We start from the raw sequence: 14,787 nt of genomic DNA on the forward strand, positions 1-14,787 counted from the left end.
CAACCTCTGCCTCCCAGGTTCAAGGGATTCTCCTGCCTCAGCTTCCCAAGTAGCTAGGATTGCAGCCGCGTGCCACCACACACGGCTAATTTTTGTATTTTTAGTAGAGACGAGGTTTCACCGTGTTGACCGGGCAGATCTTGAACTCCTGGACTTAAGTGATCTGCCCACCTCAGCCTCCCAAAGTGCTAGGATTACAGGCGTGAGCCCCTGTGCCTGGCCAAGGGCAAGGATTCTGTCAGTCGGTGTCTCTGTAGCACCCAGCCCGGATTCTGGCACACAGGAAGCATTGAATAAAGTGAAGTGAATGAACTGTTCTTCAACAACATGTTGGTCCAAATTAGACTGCTGGGGCACAGCTCCTCCAGGTGAGAATTTTTAATGTTTGCTCACCAGGTAATAGAAGTTTGACTTTGTCATATGAGCCAGACACAGTGGCTCATGCCTGTGTCTTTGGGACACTTTGAGAGGCCGAGGCAGGCACATCACCTGAGGTCAGGCATTTGAGACTAGCCTGGTCAACATGGTGAATCCCCATCCCTACTACAAATAGAAAAATTAGCCAGGCATGGTGGTGTGCACCTGTAATCCCAGCTACTCAGGAAGCTGAGGTAGGAGGATTGCTTGAACCCAGGAGGCAGAGGTTGCTGTGAGCTGAGATCGTGCCATTGCACTCCAGCCTGGGCAACAAGAGCGAAACTCCGTCTCAAAAATAAAAAGAAGTTTGACTTTGTCATATGAAAAATGATAAAGAGCTGGGTGCAGTGGCTCACGCCTGTAATCCCAACATTTTGGGAGCCAAGGCAGGTGGATCACGTGAGCTCAGGAATTCCAGACTAGCCTGGGCAACATGGTGAAAAACCCTGTTTCTACAAAAAATGCAAAAATTAGCTGGGTGTGGTTGTGACTGCCTGTAGTCCCAGCTTCTTGGGAGGCCGAGGTGGGAGGATCACTTGAGCACAGAAGGTTGAGGCTGCAGTGAGCCATGTTTGTACCACTGCACTCCAGCCTGGGTGACAAAGCAATACCCAAAAAATAAAAACGATAAAGAGACATGTCGGCCGGGCACGGTGGCTGGCCAGGTGCGGTGGCTCACACCTGAAATCCCAGCACTTTGGGAGGCTGATGTGGGTGGATCACAAGGTCAGGAGTTTGAGACCAGCCTGACCAACATGGTGAAACCTCGTCTCTACTAAAAATACAAAAATTAGCCGGGTGTGGTGTTGCGCATCTGTAATCCCAGCTACTCAGGAGGCTGAGGCAGGAGAATCGCTTGAACCTGGGAGGCAGAGGTTGCAGTGAGCTGAGATGGTGCCACTGCACTCCAGCCTGGGAAACAGAGTGAGACTCCGTCTCAAAAAAAAAAAAAGAGAGACATGTGAATAGCTCAACGTTCCACTCCTACACACATATAAATGAATATGCATACATATGTTCACCAAAATAGCAGCATAATTCATAATAGATCAAAACTAGAAACAAACCAAATGTTCATCATCAGTAGAACAGATAAATGTGGTGTTTTCGCACACTGGAATGCAGTACGACCCAGCAATGACAAACTGGCTACAACAACATGGGTAACGCTTATAGATGTTGATTGAAAGAAGCCAGTTCTTGTGTGATTCTACTGATTAATATATATAAAGTTCGAAGACAAAGCCAATTGATTTCATTAGTAGGCTGATATTTAGGGAGGGGTGGTGGCTGGAAGGGAGCATGAATTAGGGCTGCCCCTGGTGTGCCAACCATGCCCTCCTTGATCTGGGTGATGCTTACATGGTCGAGTTTCCTTTGTGAAGATCCATCATGCTATATGCTTATCTGGGCTCTTTTCTGCAAGTATGTTTACTTGTGTTAAAAAATTAACAAACTTAGCCAGGCTCGGTGGCACATGCCTGTAATCCCAGCAGTTTGGGAGGCCGAGGAAGGAGGATCACTTGAGCTCAGGAGTTGGAGACCAGCCTGGGCAACATGGCGAGACCCTGTCTCTACTAAAAATACAAAAATCAGCCAGGAGTGGTGACGTGTGCCTGTAACCCCAGCTACTAGGGAGGCTGAGGCAGGAGAATGGCTTGAACCCGGGAGGCAGAGGTTGCCATGAGCCGAGATCATGCCACTGCACTCCACCCTGGGCAACAGAGCAAGACTCTGTCTCAAAAAAAAAAAAAAAAGTTAACAAACTTAAGGTAAAAATTTGTACACACAGCCGGGCACAGTGGCTCAGGCCTGTAATCCCAGCACTTTGGGAGGCTGAGGGGGGCGGATCACGAGGTCAGGAGATCAAGACCATCCTGGCTAACATGGTGAAACCCCGTCTCCACTAAAAATACAAACATTAGCCAGGCGTGGTGGCAGGGGCCTGTAGTCCCAACTACTCGGGGGGCTGAGGCAGAAGAATGGCGTGAACCCGGGAGGCAGAGGTTGCAGTGAGCCGAGATCGCGCCACTTCACTCCAGCCTGGGTGACAGAGTGAGGCTCCGTCTTAGAAAAAAAAAAAAAAAAACTGTATATCATGATTCTTCATCTGATTCTGAAGAAGTACTATAAATACATATTATGAAAATAAAAAACAACAGGGATATCAATGTTGAATATGTGGGTTGCTTAAAAGTAAAGAACCACATATAGTTTAGTATGCCTGGTGGATAAGTTAGCCACCCTTTCCTCCCTCTTTTTACCCTAAAACACCAGATACTTTGCTCATGCTGTTCTGTCTCTTTATGGTGAGAAACTGAGGTTGGAAAAAGCAGTAGCTGAATTAATTGATTCACCCTCCACAAATGCCATTCTCTCTTTCTGGAAGAACTCCATTTGCGCACATAAGCTTCAAATATGTATGCAGCCAGCAAGGTTATCTGGACGAATGCCGCCTTCTGGGATTTTCCTTAGAAAGCATGTTGACACTGTGCAATCTGGTCCCACTACCAAGTAAGTCTTACCCGTGAGCGGAGGAGAGAGAGACTCAGCAAAGGTGTTCCAAAGAACGCTTTCCTAGAGGTGGAAGTAAGAAGTCCACATTATGTCACAGCCATTCTGTCTTCCAAGACCGAAGTCTCAAGATGGGAAAACTCCAGGGAAATTCCTGAGCTGCCCTTCCACCTCTGTCCTCATTGCTGCTCTTCCTGCCCTGTTCCTCATCACCCAAGCGAGAAATCTGACATCAGCTTCAGTTCTTCTGGTTCAGTCATTTATGATTTAGAAACGTTTCTGAAATCCATCCCCTTTGTTCTCATAGACACTGACCTAATTTCAGGCTGTCATCACCTTTCATAACTATTACTATAGCTTCCTAGTTAATCTCCTGTTCAAATCTCTTGTACACTGAAACCAGAGTTGCCTTTCCAAAATGCAAATTAATCCAGCCTAGCCAACATGGCGAAACCCCATCTCTACTAAAAATACAAAAAATTAGCTGGGCATGTCGGTGCACGCCTGAATCCCAGCTACTTGGGAGGCTGAGGCACAAGAATCACTCGAACCTGAGAGGCAGAGGTTGCAGTGAGCTGAGATTGCACCATTGCACTCCAGCCTCCGTCTCAAAAAAATAAAATAAAATAAATCATGTCACTTCTCTGGGGAACATTCTTCAGGGGCATGAATTCATTAGTCTAATTACACATGGACTTTGTAATCTGACATCAACCCACCTTTGGTACCTGTCCCTCCTCTTTCCTTGATTGGATTGATTGCCATTCCATTCCAGTGCTATGTTCTATCACACCTCTGAGTTTGTGCTCATGATGTTCCCCCTTCCTAGAATGTCTCCTCCCTACCACCGACAGGGACTGCTTTGGGATTTCAATACCATTTCCTGAGCAGCTTTTCCTCCTCCATCTGCTTTCAGCTCAGACTGCCTTCTGTGCTGACCTGGACTGACCAGCACTGATACTAGATCTGCTATTTAAGTGCTAGGCTAAAATTGACCATAGCATGTCCTCTCCTCATTTTGGCATCTATAGCACTTGACACATAATAAGAACCAAGTTACTTTTTTTTTTTTTTTTGAGACAGAGTCTCGCTCTGTCACCCAGGCTGGGGGGCAGTGGTGCGATCTCACTGCAATCTTCGCCTCCCGGGTTCAAGCAATTCTCTTGCCTCAGTCTCCTGAGAAGGTGGGACTACAGGCATGCACTGCCACTCCCAGCTAATTTTTGTATTTTTAGTAGAGATGGCGTTTCACCATGTTGACCAGGCTGGTCTTGACCTCCTGACCTCAGGTGATCTACCCTCTTCGGCCTACCAAAGTGCTGAGATTACAGGCGTGAGGCACCGCGCCTGGCCAGCAAGTGACTTTTTATAATAATTGAACAACCGAATCACTTTAGTCTATGGCACAAAGCACAGTTAACAGTGAAGAGATCTGATGTCATTTCCACCAAACTAAGATTTCGTGGCTGTCTGCAGACAAGCCATAAGGCTTTGGAGGTGGGGCTTCCTCTGGTATTTGGTTACTGCTGGTCAGAAGCCCTTTTAGCAATACTTCTCTCATGCTGAGGGGCCCAGGAGCCCTGAATATGGTCAAGACATTCAAAAGAAGCTTTCTAAGACCCTGGCCTACAGGAGCATTCTCTAAAACAGCTGCAAAGAGGAGATTATAGATAATTTATTACAACCAAAATTCTAATTACCTTCTTTTGTACGGACAGGAAAATCTGCTTCCCCCTTTGGCTGATTGTGAGCCTGGTATGGGGACAATGGGTCTTCTTTTCAGATTCCAGGAAGTTTCGCTCGCTTCAACTTTCTCAAAATTAATGTTGCAGAAAGATAAATGAGTTTCACAGTAACTGAGGACTTTAGAAGTGGAGACACTGGGTGAGGGAACTAGCATAGTCCAGGGAGCTATAGAAATGCTGTTTCACAGCGTATAAGGAAATCAGGTTTTCAAATTAAAAAGCCATATATTAGAAAAGGGGATCAGGGCCAGGCGCCGTGGCTCAGCCTGTAATCCCAGCACTTTGGAAGGCCAAGGTGGGAAGATCCCTTGAGGCCAGGAGTTCAAGACTAGCTTGGGCAACATAGCAAGACCCCATCTTTAAAAAAAGAAAAAGAAGCTGGGTGCGGTGGCTCACGCCTGTAATCCAAGCACTTTCGGAGACTGCGGCGGGCACATCACTTGAGGTCAGGAGTTCAAGACCAGCCTGACCAACATGGAAACCCTGACTCTACTAAAAATCCAAAAATTAGCTGGGCATGGTGGCATGCACCTGTAATCACAGCTACTCAGAAGGCTGAGGCAGGAGAATCACTTGAACCCAGGAGGCGGAGGTTGCAGTGAGCTGAGGTTGTGCCACTGCACTCCAGCCTGGACGACAGAGCTTGACTCTGCCTCAAAAAAAAAAAATACGTAAAATAAAATTAAAATTGAAATTAAAAAATTTAGAAAAGAAAAGAAAAGAAAAAGAAAAAGAAAAAGAATTAGCCAGTATGGTGGTATCCCAGCTACTTGGGAGGCTGAGGCAGGAGGATTGCTTGAGCCCAGAAGATCAAGGTTGCAGTGAGCTGTGATTGTGCCACTGCACTCCAACCTGCATGACAGAGCGAGGCCCTGTTTCTAAAAAAATTAAAATAGGAGGTGGAGAAAAATAAAGAAAAATGAATAAAAGGAGATGAAAAGCAAATTAATTCAACAACACTTTTTGAGGACCTACCTCATGTCTGATTTTTATTTATTTTATTTTATTATTTTTTTTTTTTGAGACAGAGTCTCGCTCTGTCACCCAGGCTGGAGTGCAGTGGTGCGATCTCGCCTCACTGCAAGCTCCGCCTCCCAAGTTCACGCCATTCTCTTGCCTCAGCCTCCTGAGTAGCTGGGACCACAGGCGCCTGCCACCACGCCCGGCTAATTTTTTGTATTTTTTTAGTAGAGACGGGGTTTCACCGTGTTAGCCAGGATGGTCTCGATCTCCTGACCTCGTGATCCGCCCGCCTTGGCCTCCCAAAGTGCTGGGATTATAGGCGTGAGCCACCGTGCCCGGCCAGGATGTGTTCTTTTTCTAACTACACAATATGAACACATACCTTATTAATGTTTAGCCCTTCTTTTCTTATTTAAGCATAAAGGCTATACTTTTTTAAATTTATTTTTAGTAGAGACGGGGTTTCACCGTGTTAGCCAGGATGGTCTCAATCTCCTGACCTTGTGATCCACCTGCCTCGGCCTCCCAAAGTGGTGGGATTAGAGGTGTGACCCAGTGCGCCCAGCCTTCATGTCTGATTTTTAAAAATTGCTTCATTTGGCCAGGTGCAGTAGCTCATGCTTCTAATCCCAGCACTTTAGGGGGCCAAAGCAGGAGGATCACTTGAGTCCGGGAGTTTGAGACCAGCCTGAAGAACATAGTGAGACCCGCGTCTGTACGAAGAAATAAAATTAACCAGGCATCGTGGCATGTGCCAATAGTCCTAGTTACTCAGGAGGCTGAGGTGGAAGGATTGCTTGAGCCTGGCAGGTTCAGGTTGCAGTAACCCAAGATCCTGTCACTGCACTCAGGCCTGGGCAACAGAGCAAGATACTTTCTTTTTTTGTTTGTTTTGTATTTTTTTTGAGATAGAGTCTCGCGCCATCGCCAAGGCTGGAGTGCAGTGGTGTAATCTCGGCTCACTGCAAACTCTGCCTCCCGGTTTCAGGCAATTCTTCTGCCTCAGCTTCCCAAGTAGCTGAGATTACAGGCACATGCCACCACACCCAGCTAATTTTTTATATTTTTGGTAAAGACAGAGTTTCACCATGTTGGCCAGGCTGGTCTCAGACTCCTGACCTCAAGTGATCCACCTGCCTTGGCCTCCCAAAGTACTGAGATTACAGGCGTGAGCCACCACACCCAGCCACAAAACAAGACACTTTCTCAAAAAAAAATTGCTTTATTTTTCTCAGCCCACTACGAACTTGAACATTGAAGTAACAATCTCAATGAAAGATTCTTAAATCCTTTATTGCCAGCCTCAGTTTATAGTCTACTCTAGATTCATTTGTGAAGAATGAAATTATTTGTATCCACTTTAATTTGGCACCTTGCATGGCACAGGTTTGGAGATTCTGTGCTTTAGCAGCCAAAATGTCACACGCCTTGTTATTAATAGTTCCTGGTAGCATGGGATAGAGGAAAAAGACAGGTGGACTTACAAACATTAGCTTGGCCGGGCACTGTGGCTCACGTCTGTAATCCCAGCACTTTGGGAGGCCGAGGCAGGCAGATCACTTGAGTCCAGTTGTTCAAGACCAGCCTGGGTAACATGGCAGAACCCTATCTCTACAAAAAATACAAAAAATTAGCCCGGCATGATGGCATGTGCCTGTAATACCAGCTATGCAGGAGGCTGAGGCAGCAGGATCACTTGAGCCCAGGAAGCAGAGGTTGCAATGAGCCAAGATTGTGCCACTGCACTCCAGCCTGGGCGACATAGTAAGACTCTGTCTTAAAAATAAATAAATAAATAATAAATAAGTGGCCAGGCACGGTGGCTTACACCTGTAATCCCAGCACTTTGGAAGGCCGAGGCAGGTGGATCACCAGGTCAGGAGTTCGAGACCATCCTGGCCAACATGGTGAAACCCCGTGTCTACTAAAAATACAAAAGTTAGCCGGGCGTGGTGGCAGGCACCTGTAGTCCCAGCTACTCAGGAGGCGGAGGCAGGAGAATCGCTTGAACCTGGGAGGCGGAGGTTGCAGTGAGCCAAGATCACACCACTGCACTCCAGTCTGGGCAATAGAACAAGACTCCGTCTCAAAAATAAATAAATAAGTGATTTTTAAATGGATAGGATGGAAGTGAGGAAATACCCATCCTCCCGTCTAGTCTAGAGAGTAAAACATTTAAGAAAATGGACAAATGTTTAACTCTAGGGACACTGAAGAATGCTAACATCTCTCCTTAGGCATAATTAGAAGCCAGTGCTTGCACTGTAGTTTTGAAGTCCTATTGAATACTACATAACAATGGACATTTCTTTTACAAGACTACCTGTCAGGAGATCTGAGATTACCCTTCGATTTTTTTTTTTTTTTTTTTGAGATGGAGTCTCGCTTTGTTACCCAGGCTGGAGTGCAATGGCTCGATCTCGGCTCACTGCAACCTCTGTGAGTGAGGTTCAAGCGATTCTTCTGCCTCAGCCTCCCGAGTAACTGGGAGTACAGGTGTGTGCCACCACGCCTGGCTAATTTTTGTATTTTTAGTAAAGACAGGGTTACACCAGTTTGGCCAGGCTGGTCTCGAACTCCTGACCTCGCGATCTGCCTGCCTTGGCCTCCCAAAGTGCTGGGATTACAGGTGTGAGCCACCGCATCTGGCCTTTTTTTTTTTTTCTGAGACAAGGTCTCGCTCTGTCACCCAGGCCAGAGTGCAGTGGTGTGATCTCAGCTCACTGCAGCATTGACTTCCCCAAGCTCAGGTGATTCTCCCACCTCAGCCTCCCAAATAGCTGGGACTACAGGTGTGCACCACCATGCCCAACTAATTTTTGTATTTTTAATAGAGACAGGGTTTCACTGTGTTGCCCAGGGTGGTCTGGAATCCTGAGCTCAAGCAATTCACCCACTTCAGCCTCCGAAGGTGCTGGGATTACAGGCATGAGCCACTGCTTCTGGCCTATCCTTGGATTTTATGTTGCAAAATATTACCTACATTAGCCACACATGGTGGCACTTGCCTGTAATCTCAGCTACTCCATGGCTGAGACACGAGAACCACTTGAGCCCGGGAGGCAGAGTTTGCTGTGAGCTGAGATCGCACCACTGCACTCCAGCCTGGGCGACAGAGCGAGACTCTTTAAAAAATAAAAAAATTACCTACAGTTTCTTATCAGAATTACTGAATCATAATGCTACAAAAGTCCCTAGAGTCATGTGTGAGTGTTTCTCAGCTGGATGACGCAAGAATCAACTAAGGGTTTTCGAAAATATGTTACCTGGGCCTCCCTACAGACCAATTATATCAGAGTCTCCAGGTGGGGCCTGGGCGGCTGTAGCTAGTTAAATCTCTCCAGGTGATTCTGATGTTCCGAGAGAGGAGAATCCCTGACACCCAACCTCCAGTTTAAAGAAGAGGAACTAACCCAGGGCCCCGATAATGACTGTCCAGGAGCATGCACTAGTGGCTCCCAGGGGTGGGGCCCAAGTCCCCTGCCCGCAGGTCAGCATGCTTTGACTAAGACCACAGAGTCTCACGCAGATTCCAGATAGGAGAGAATGGTGACTTCGTTCCATTTCAGAGTGCTTTCGCTTTGGTTTACTCCCAGCAGCAAATGGGCAGGGCTGGGGATGGAAGCCAAACACGTAGGGTGTGTCTCCCGATACCTCTCTTAAATCTCAAGGAGACAGAGTCAGGACTGCAATATCTTATCAGTGCCTGGATGGGGAGGAGACTGCCAGGTAGGGGAGGAGAGATGTGGACTTGCTGCCTCCCATATCCCCAGTCTCCTCAGCACTTAGAAACAACTTATGCTGCCTTATAAGGCTGAAATGCTGCTGCCAGGGAGCTGTGCGGCCCAGGCCTTGAGTTCTTGGTGCACCAGTGCTTGACAGGCTCCCTTTATCTCCCGCTTGCACCGCTGGGCCTAGGGGTTTTTCTATTGTTTTTCTAAAGGCATTCCAAGGCCAGGACAATGTTAATTTAAGTTCCTTCAGGCTGATTTTTTTTTTTTTTTATTACAGAGGGGTCTCACTATGTTGCCCAGGCTGGAATGCTGTGCACTACAACAGGCTCAATTCTCTCTCTCTCTTTTTTTTGTCTGAGATAAGATCAGCCAAAAATAGACTCAATTCCTGACCCTCCTAGTTTTCTGAGACTGCATCCACTTTGATAGTTTCTACTGAGTCCAAATTAGAACATCCCAGCTGGTGGGCTGTCTCCCAGGAAGCCCTCGGAGAGGAGGGGACACCGGACACACCCCACCACCCCGGGTAGTGTCAGGTAGACTTGTCTATTTACATCCTTTCACCCTTTCTGGGGAGACTATCAGACGATGTGCTCCCCCAGGTGAAGAAGTAGTCCCAGGAAAAAGGAGACATGGGATACAGGGGTCCTGAACCTGGCGGCGGACAAGGGAGCTCCTGGGAGGACAGCTCCTGCCTAGCAATAGCCAGCAGCTGGTCCAGACTGCGGCCGTGACTCAGAAGATAGACATGCAGAGGGTTATGATCACAGAGCAACGATGGTCCTTGTACATGAAGATAAAAACGCTCAGGTGTGCCCAGGTCGAAGAAGATGAAAGGCCCTGCTTCCCAGAGCGCCCGGGGGCACTGATGATCTCTGCCAGGTCTGTTTCCACCCACTGCAGCCGTGGTGAGTCTAGAGGCAGAAAATCCAGAGCAGTCCATGCCCTTTGACCATGTTTCTGCTGGTCAGCCAGCACCTCACTCACACTACGCCCTGTGACATAACCCCAGACGGACTCTGGAGAACTCAAGGGGACGTGGAAGCCAGGCTCTGCCCAGAAGCTCCACTCAGGTCATCTTCAGGGAGCTTGCGAGCCATGGGAGCATCACTGCCCTCCCCTTACAAAGCTAGGGCTGTGCTTACTGCTCAGTTTTTTTCCAAACTGAACAATGTTTTTGAGAGATTCACAGAGAGATAAAAACAATTAAGAATAAATGCTAGGGGGTGGTTAACACAAAGGTCGGGATATTGATTACCTCTGGAGAGGAAAGGGGATGGAATGGCAGAGTGCTCAGGGGTCTCTGGAGGTGCTGGTGTCTCCAGTGTAGTCACGTGAGGTTCACTTTATTGTTTAATCTGTACATACACTTTTTTTTTTTTTTTTTCTGAGACGGAGTCTTACTCTGTCGCCCAGGCTGGAGTGCAGTGGCGTGATCTCCGCTCACTGCAACCTCCGCCTCCCAGATTCAAGCGATTCTCCTCCCTCAGCCTCCCGAGTAGCTGGGATTACAGGCACCTGCTACCACGCCTGGCTAATTTTTGTATTTTTAGTAGAGACAGGGTTTCACCATGTTGGCCAGGCTGGTCTCAAACTCCTGACCTCAGGTGATTCTCCTGCCTCGGCCTCCCAAAGTGTTGGGATTACAGGTGTGAGCCACTGCGCCTGGCCTGTACATACACATTCTAAACCCCCTTCTCTATAAAATATTTTGAAATAAGCACTTTTAATGAATTAAGGATTGTTTTGGAAAAGAAAAAAAACTTTCTACTGGAATAATTGGCTGAGATAGAAGTAATTATGTCTTAAATGATCTAGATAATTTTATGACTGGCTGAAGCCTCAGTATCAGAAGCAAGGTCGGAACATTTTGGCTTCCTGCCAACCTTGACTCACTAAGCAAATGAATTTACCTTCAACAATATGTACAATCCAGACTTGCATTTGTACCTGTCTCATTCTCAATATGAAATATGTTTTGAGAATTGTTTGAGGTAAAAACAACAAATGATCTCTTTTGTCCACATACTTTTCACTGTCCCTTCCTCGGCAGCCAAGTCGAATCAGCTGGCTCTTTGGTGACTTGGCACATTAAAATTAAAATTTGCTCCAGTGGACTTCACGGTGTTTTTTTTTTTTTTTCTTTAATCAGCACAGGAGCTGCAGAAGGGCATTTTGAAGTCTGGAGGTAATGCCAATTGGCCTGGGCAGGGAACAACGTGTGATTAAGCAGTGAAGGGGATAAGGGACAAATTCCAGAAGCCCTGCTTATCTCTGCTGGAATTACTGTACTGCAGGTCTCAAATCCTGAAGGAGCCTGTATTTGTTTTCACCTGGAACCTGGACCACATTCAGGTGGCAGATTAAAATTAAGCCAAGTTCATTCCAGGCCATCCTAATGATTTTTTAATTAGCATCAGTGCACCATGTAGTAATTTGCAGTTCATAGTCCACTTGCAAGTTGAAATTAGAAACTGCAAGGACAGTAATATAAGTGGGAGGAGAGATTTCAGTAATCCCTTCCACAAATATGTATTGACTGCAGCTGCGCTAGTGGGTAACAATAATACAGCTAAGAGCCAAACCAAAGTTCATCCCCTCTGGGCCTTTCTTTCCAGTGGGAAGAGGGTGGAGGGTACAGTCAATAAGTCCAAATACATCTATTTATGTATGCATCCATATACATATATATAAAACAAGTGGCACGTGCTGTGAAGAAAAAGCAGGGAAAGGCTCTGTAAATGGCCAAGGGTGTGCGTGAGTGGGGTGGTTACTGTATAGAGATTGGCCAGGAAAGGCCTCTGGTAAGATGATCTCTGAAGGAAGTGAGAGTAAGTGGTGCAGCTTTTGGGAGGAAGATATTGCTGGGTAGAGGGAAGAGCAAAGGCTACGTCTCTGCGTTCCACGGTTACAAATAGAGGGTAACATTCGCCCTCCACCCCTCAACGCCTCTTTACTGTGACCTTCAGGAGCTGCAGAACTTCACTGTCCATCAGTCAGAGGCAATACCCCTGACCCTGACGCCTCTAGTTGAGAGATAGACGGAGCTGGATTTACAGGACCCCAGACCTGACCTGGAACAAGACTTGCAAGTATGTCAGGGAGCTGCACGCTAACCTAGGAAGAGGCTGGCCAGGTACCATTTTCTGTATGGTTATGATGAAGCAGCTGGTACAAATATTAGGGGACAGAGGGGACAGTGGCACATGGTGGGGGAAAAGCCCAGCACTCAGCTTCTGGTCTGGCTTTTCTACCTTAGGACCTTTTACTGTGGTCTGTGGGTCTTGGGGTCTGTGACTGGACAAATGAAGGTACGTAGACTGGGAAGGACAGAACAGGGAACACAGATCTGCTTTGGCCAGGCATGGGTGGCTCAAGCCTGTAATCCCAGCACTCATCATGACTTACAAAAGCATTCATAATGGTGGCCTTTGAGAGCTGGGATTATGGACAATGTATATACCTTTTTGCTACTTTTATGTGAATTTCTACAAATTACTTTTTTTTTCTTTTTGAGACAGGGTCTGGCTCTGTCGCCCAGGCTGGAGTACAGGGGCACGATCTCAGTTCACTGAACCCTCCTGGGTTCAAGCAATCTTCCTGCCTCAGCCTCCTGAGTATCTGGGATGACAGGTGTGCTCCACCACGCCCGGCTAATTTTTCTATTTTTAGTAGAGATGGGGTTTCGCTCTGTTGGCCAGGCTGGTCTCAAACTCCCGACTGCAAGTGATCCACCTGCCTCGGCCTCCCAAAGTGCTGGGATAACAGGTGTGAGCCACTGTACCTGGCCTACAAATTACTTTAGCAACAGAGAAAGTGAGCAAAGTTATGCACGAGTGTATTAACAAACTACTCACCTGTACCTAAATCAGTCATTCCTTTTATTGAGATGGAATTTCACTCTTGTTGCCCAGGCTTGAGTGCAAGAGCACGATCTCTGCTCACCACAACTTCCACCTCCTGGGTTCAAGTGATTCTCCTGCCATGCCCGGCTAATTTTGTATTTTTAGTAGAGACGGGGTTTCTCCATGTTGGTCAGGCTGGTCTCGAACTCCAAACCTCAGGTGATCCGCCCCCCTCAGCCTCCCAAAGTGCTGGGATTACAGGCGCGAGCCACTGCACCCAGCCGCTATATCAGTCATTCTATCCAGTTCCTTGCATTTACTCCTTTCCTGTGCTAACCCACAGCCAGTACTTAAGAGTATTTAAGTCCTCTCTCCTTTCATGAGTCACTCCTTTTTGTCTTGGGACTATACTTGGAAAATTTTTATTTTTTATTTATTTATTTTAGACAGACTCTTGCTCTGTTGCCCAGGCTAGAATGCAATGGCGTGATCTTGGCTCACCACAACTTCTGCCTCCTGGGTTCAAGTGATTCTCCTGCCACATCCAGCTAATTTTGTATTTTTAGTAGAGACGAGATTTCACCATGTTGGCCAGGCTGGTCTTGAACTCCTGACATTGTGATCTACCCACCTCGGCCTCCCAGAGTGCTAGGATTACAGGCGTGAGCTACCATGCCCAGCCTACCTGGAGCATTATTTAAACCTTAAACCTTTAAACTTTTCATCATTGTGCTTTGTTTTCTTAAAGATTAGGAAAGGGATTGTCAGGGGATAAGACTTGCCCTCTTCTGCTGCTCTCTAGCCGTGGGCAAGTTCCTTCCGCTCACCGTGTTTGTCATTTTCTTCATCTGTAAACACAGGATAATAGTAACAACACCTCTCTCCTAGGGCCTGGACGGGGCATGCCAGTGAGGGGTCCTGAAGCTTAGGCCCCTGGGATTTGGATAGAGAAAGTCATGGTGAAGGTGGGTGTGACATTGGTGAGGTGGCATCGGACACCCGTCAGGGCCTCTCCTGTCCTCTCTGTACACTCCAGACAGTGCCCATTTGTGCAGAGGCTTTCCTGGGTCTCTCCCTGAAGGCTTTCTCTGCTCCTCTACCCCAGACCAACCCGAAGTGTCCCCACAAGCAACCTTCAACTAAAGAGGGGCAGGAGTCGGTGAACATGCACCTCAGCCCCCTCACCTCTCCGAGGAACTTTTAAAAAATCTTGTATTGGCTGCATGGCAGAGATGGGGGGATTGCTTGAGCCTATGAGTTCACAACCAGGCCTTGGAACATAGTGAGACCTCCTCCTTCCCTCGGCCCAACCCCCCAACACCCCCATCTCTACAGAAAATTTTAAAATTAGCCAGGCCTGGTGGTGGGAACCCTAAAAATCTGAGAAAGGTCTCAGTTAATTTAGAAAGTTTATTTTTGGCTGGGAGCAGCAGCCCACACCTGTAATCCCAACACTTTGGGAGACCGAGGCGGGTGGATCACTTGAGACCAGGAGTTCATGACAGCCTCAGGATGTCCTGATGACATGTGCCCAGGTAGCGGGGGCACAGCTTGGTTTTATTTTTATTT

At 47.3% G+C, this 14,787-nt stretch overlaps 1 long non-coding RNA gene across 1 annotated transcript; it reads left to right on the top strand.

The window, feature by feature from the left end:
- The first annotated feature begins 9,727 nt into the window (after positions 1-9,727).
- On the top strand, positions 9,728-13,935 carry LOC101176473. The gene is made up of 2 exons (XR_178270.3): positions 9,728-10,281; positions 13,665-13,935. It is a non-coding gene; the product is annotated as an uncharacterized LOC101176473 (long non-coding RNA).
- The last annotated feature ends 852 nt before the right edge of the window (positions 13,936-14,787 follow it).

This window comes from Nomascus leucogenys, chromosome 5 (genome assembly GCF_006542625.1).
Source record: "Nomascus leucogenys isolate Asia chromosome 5, Asia_NLE_v1, whole genome shotgun sequence".
Lineage (NCBI taxonomy): Eukaryota > Metazoa > Chordata > Mammalia > Primates > Hylobatidae > Nomascus > Nomascus leucogenys.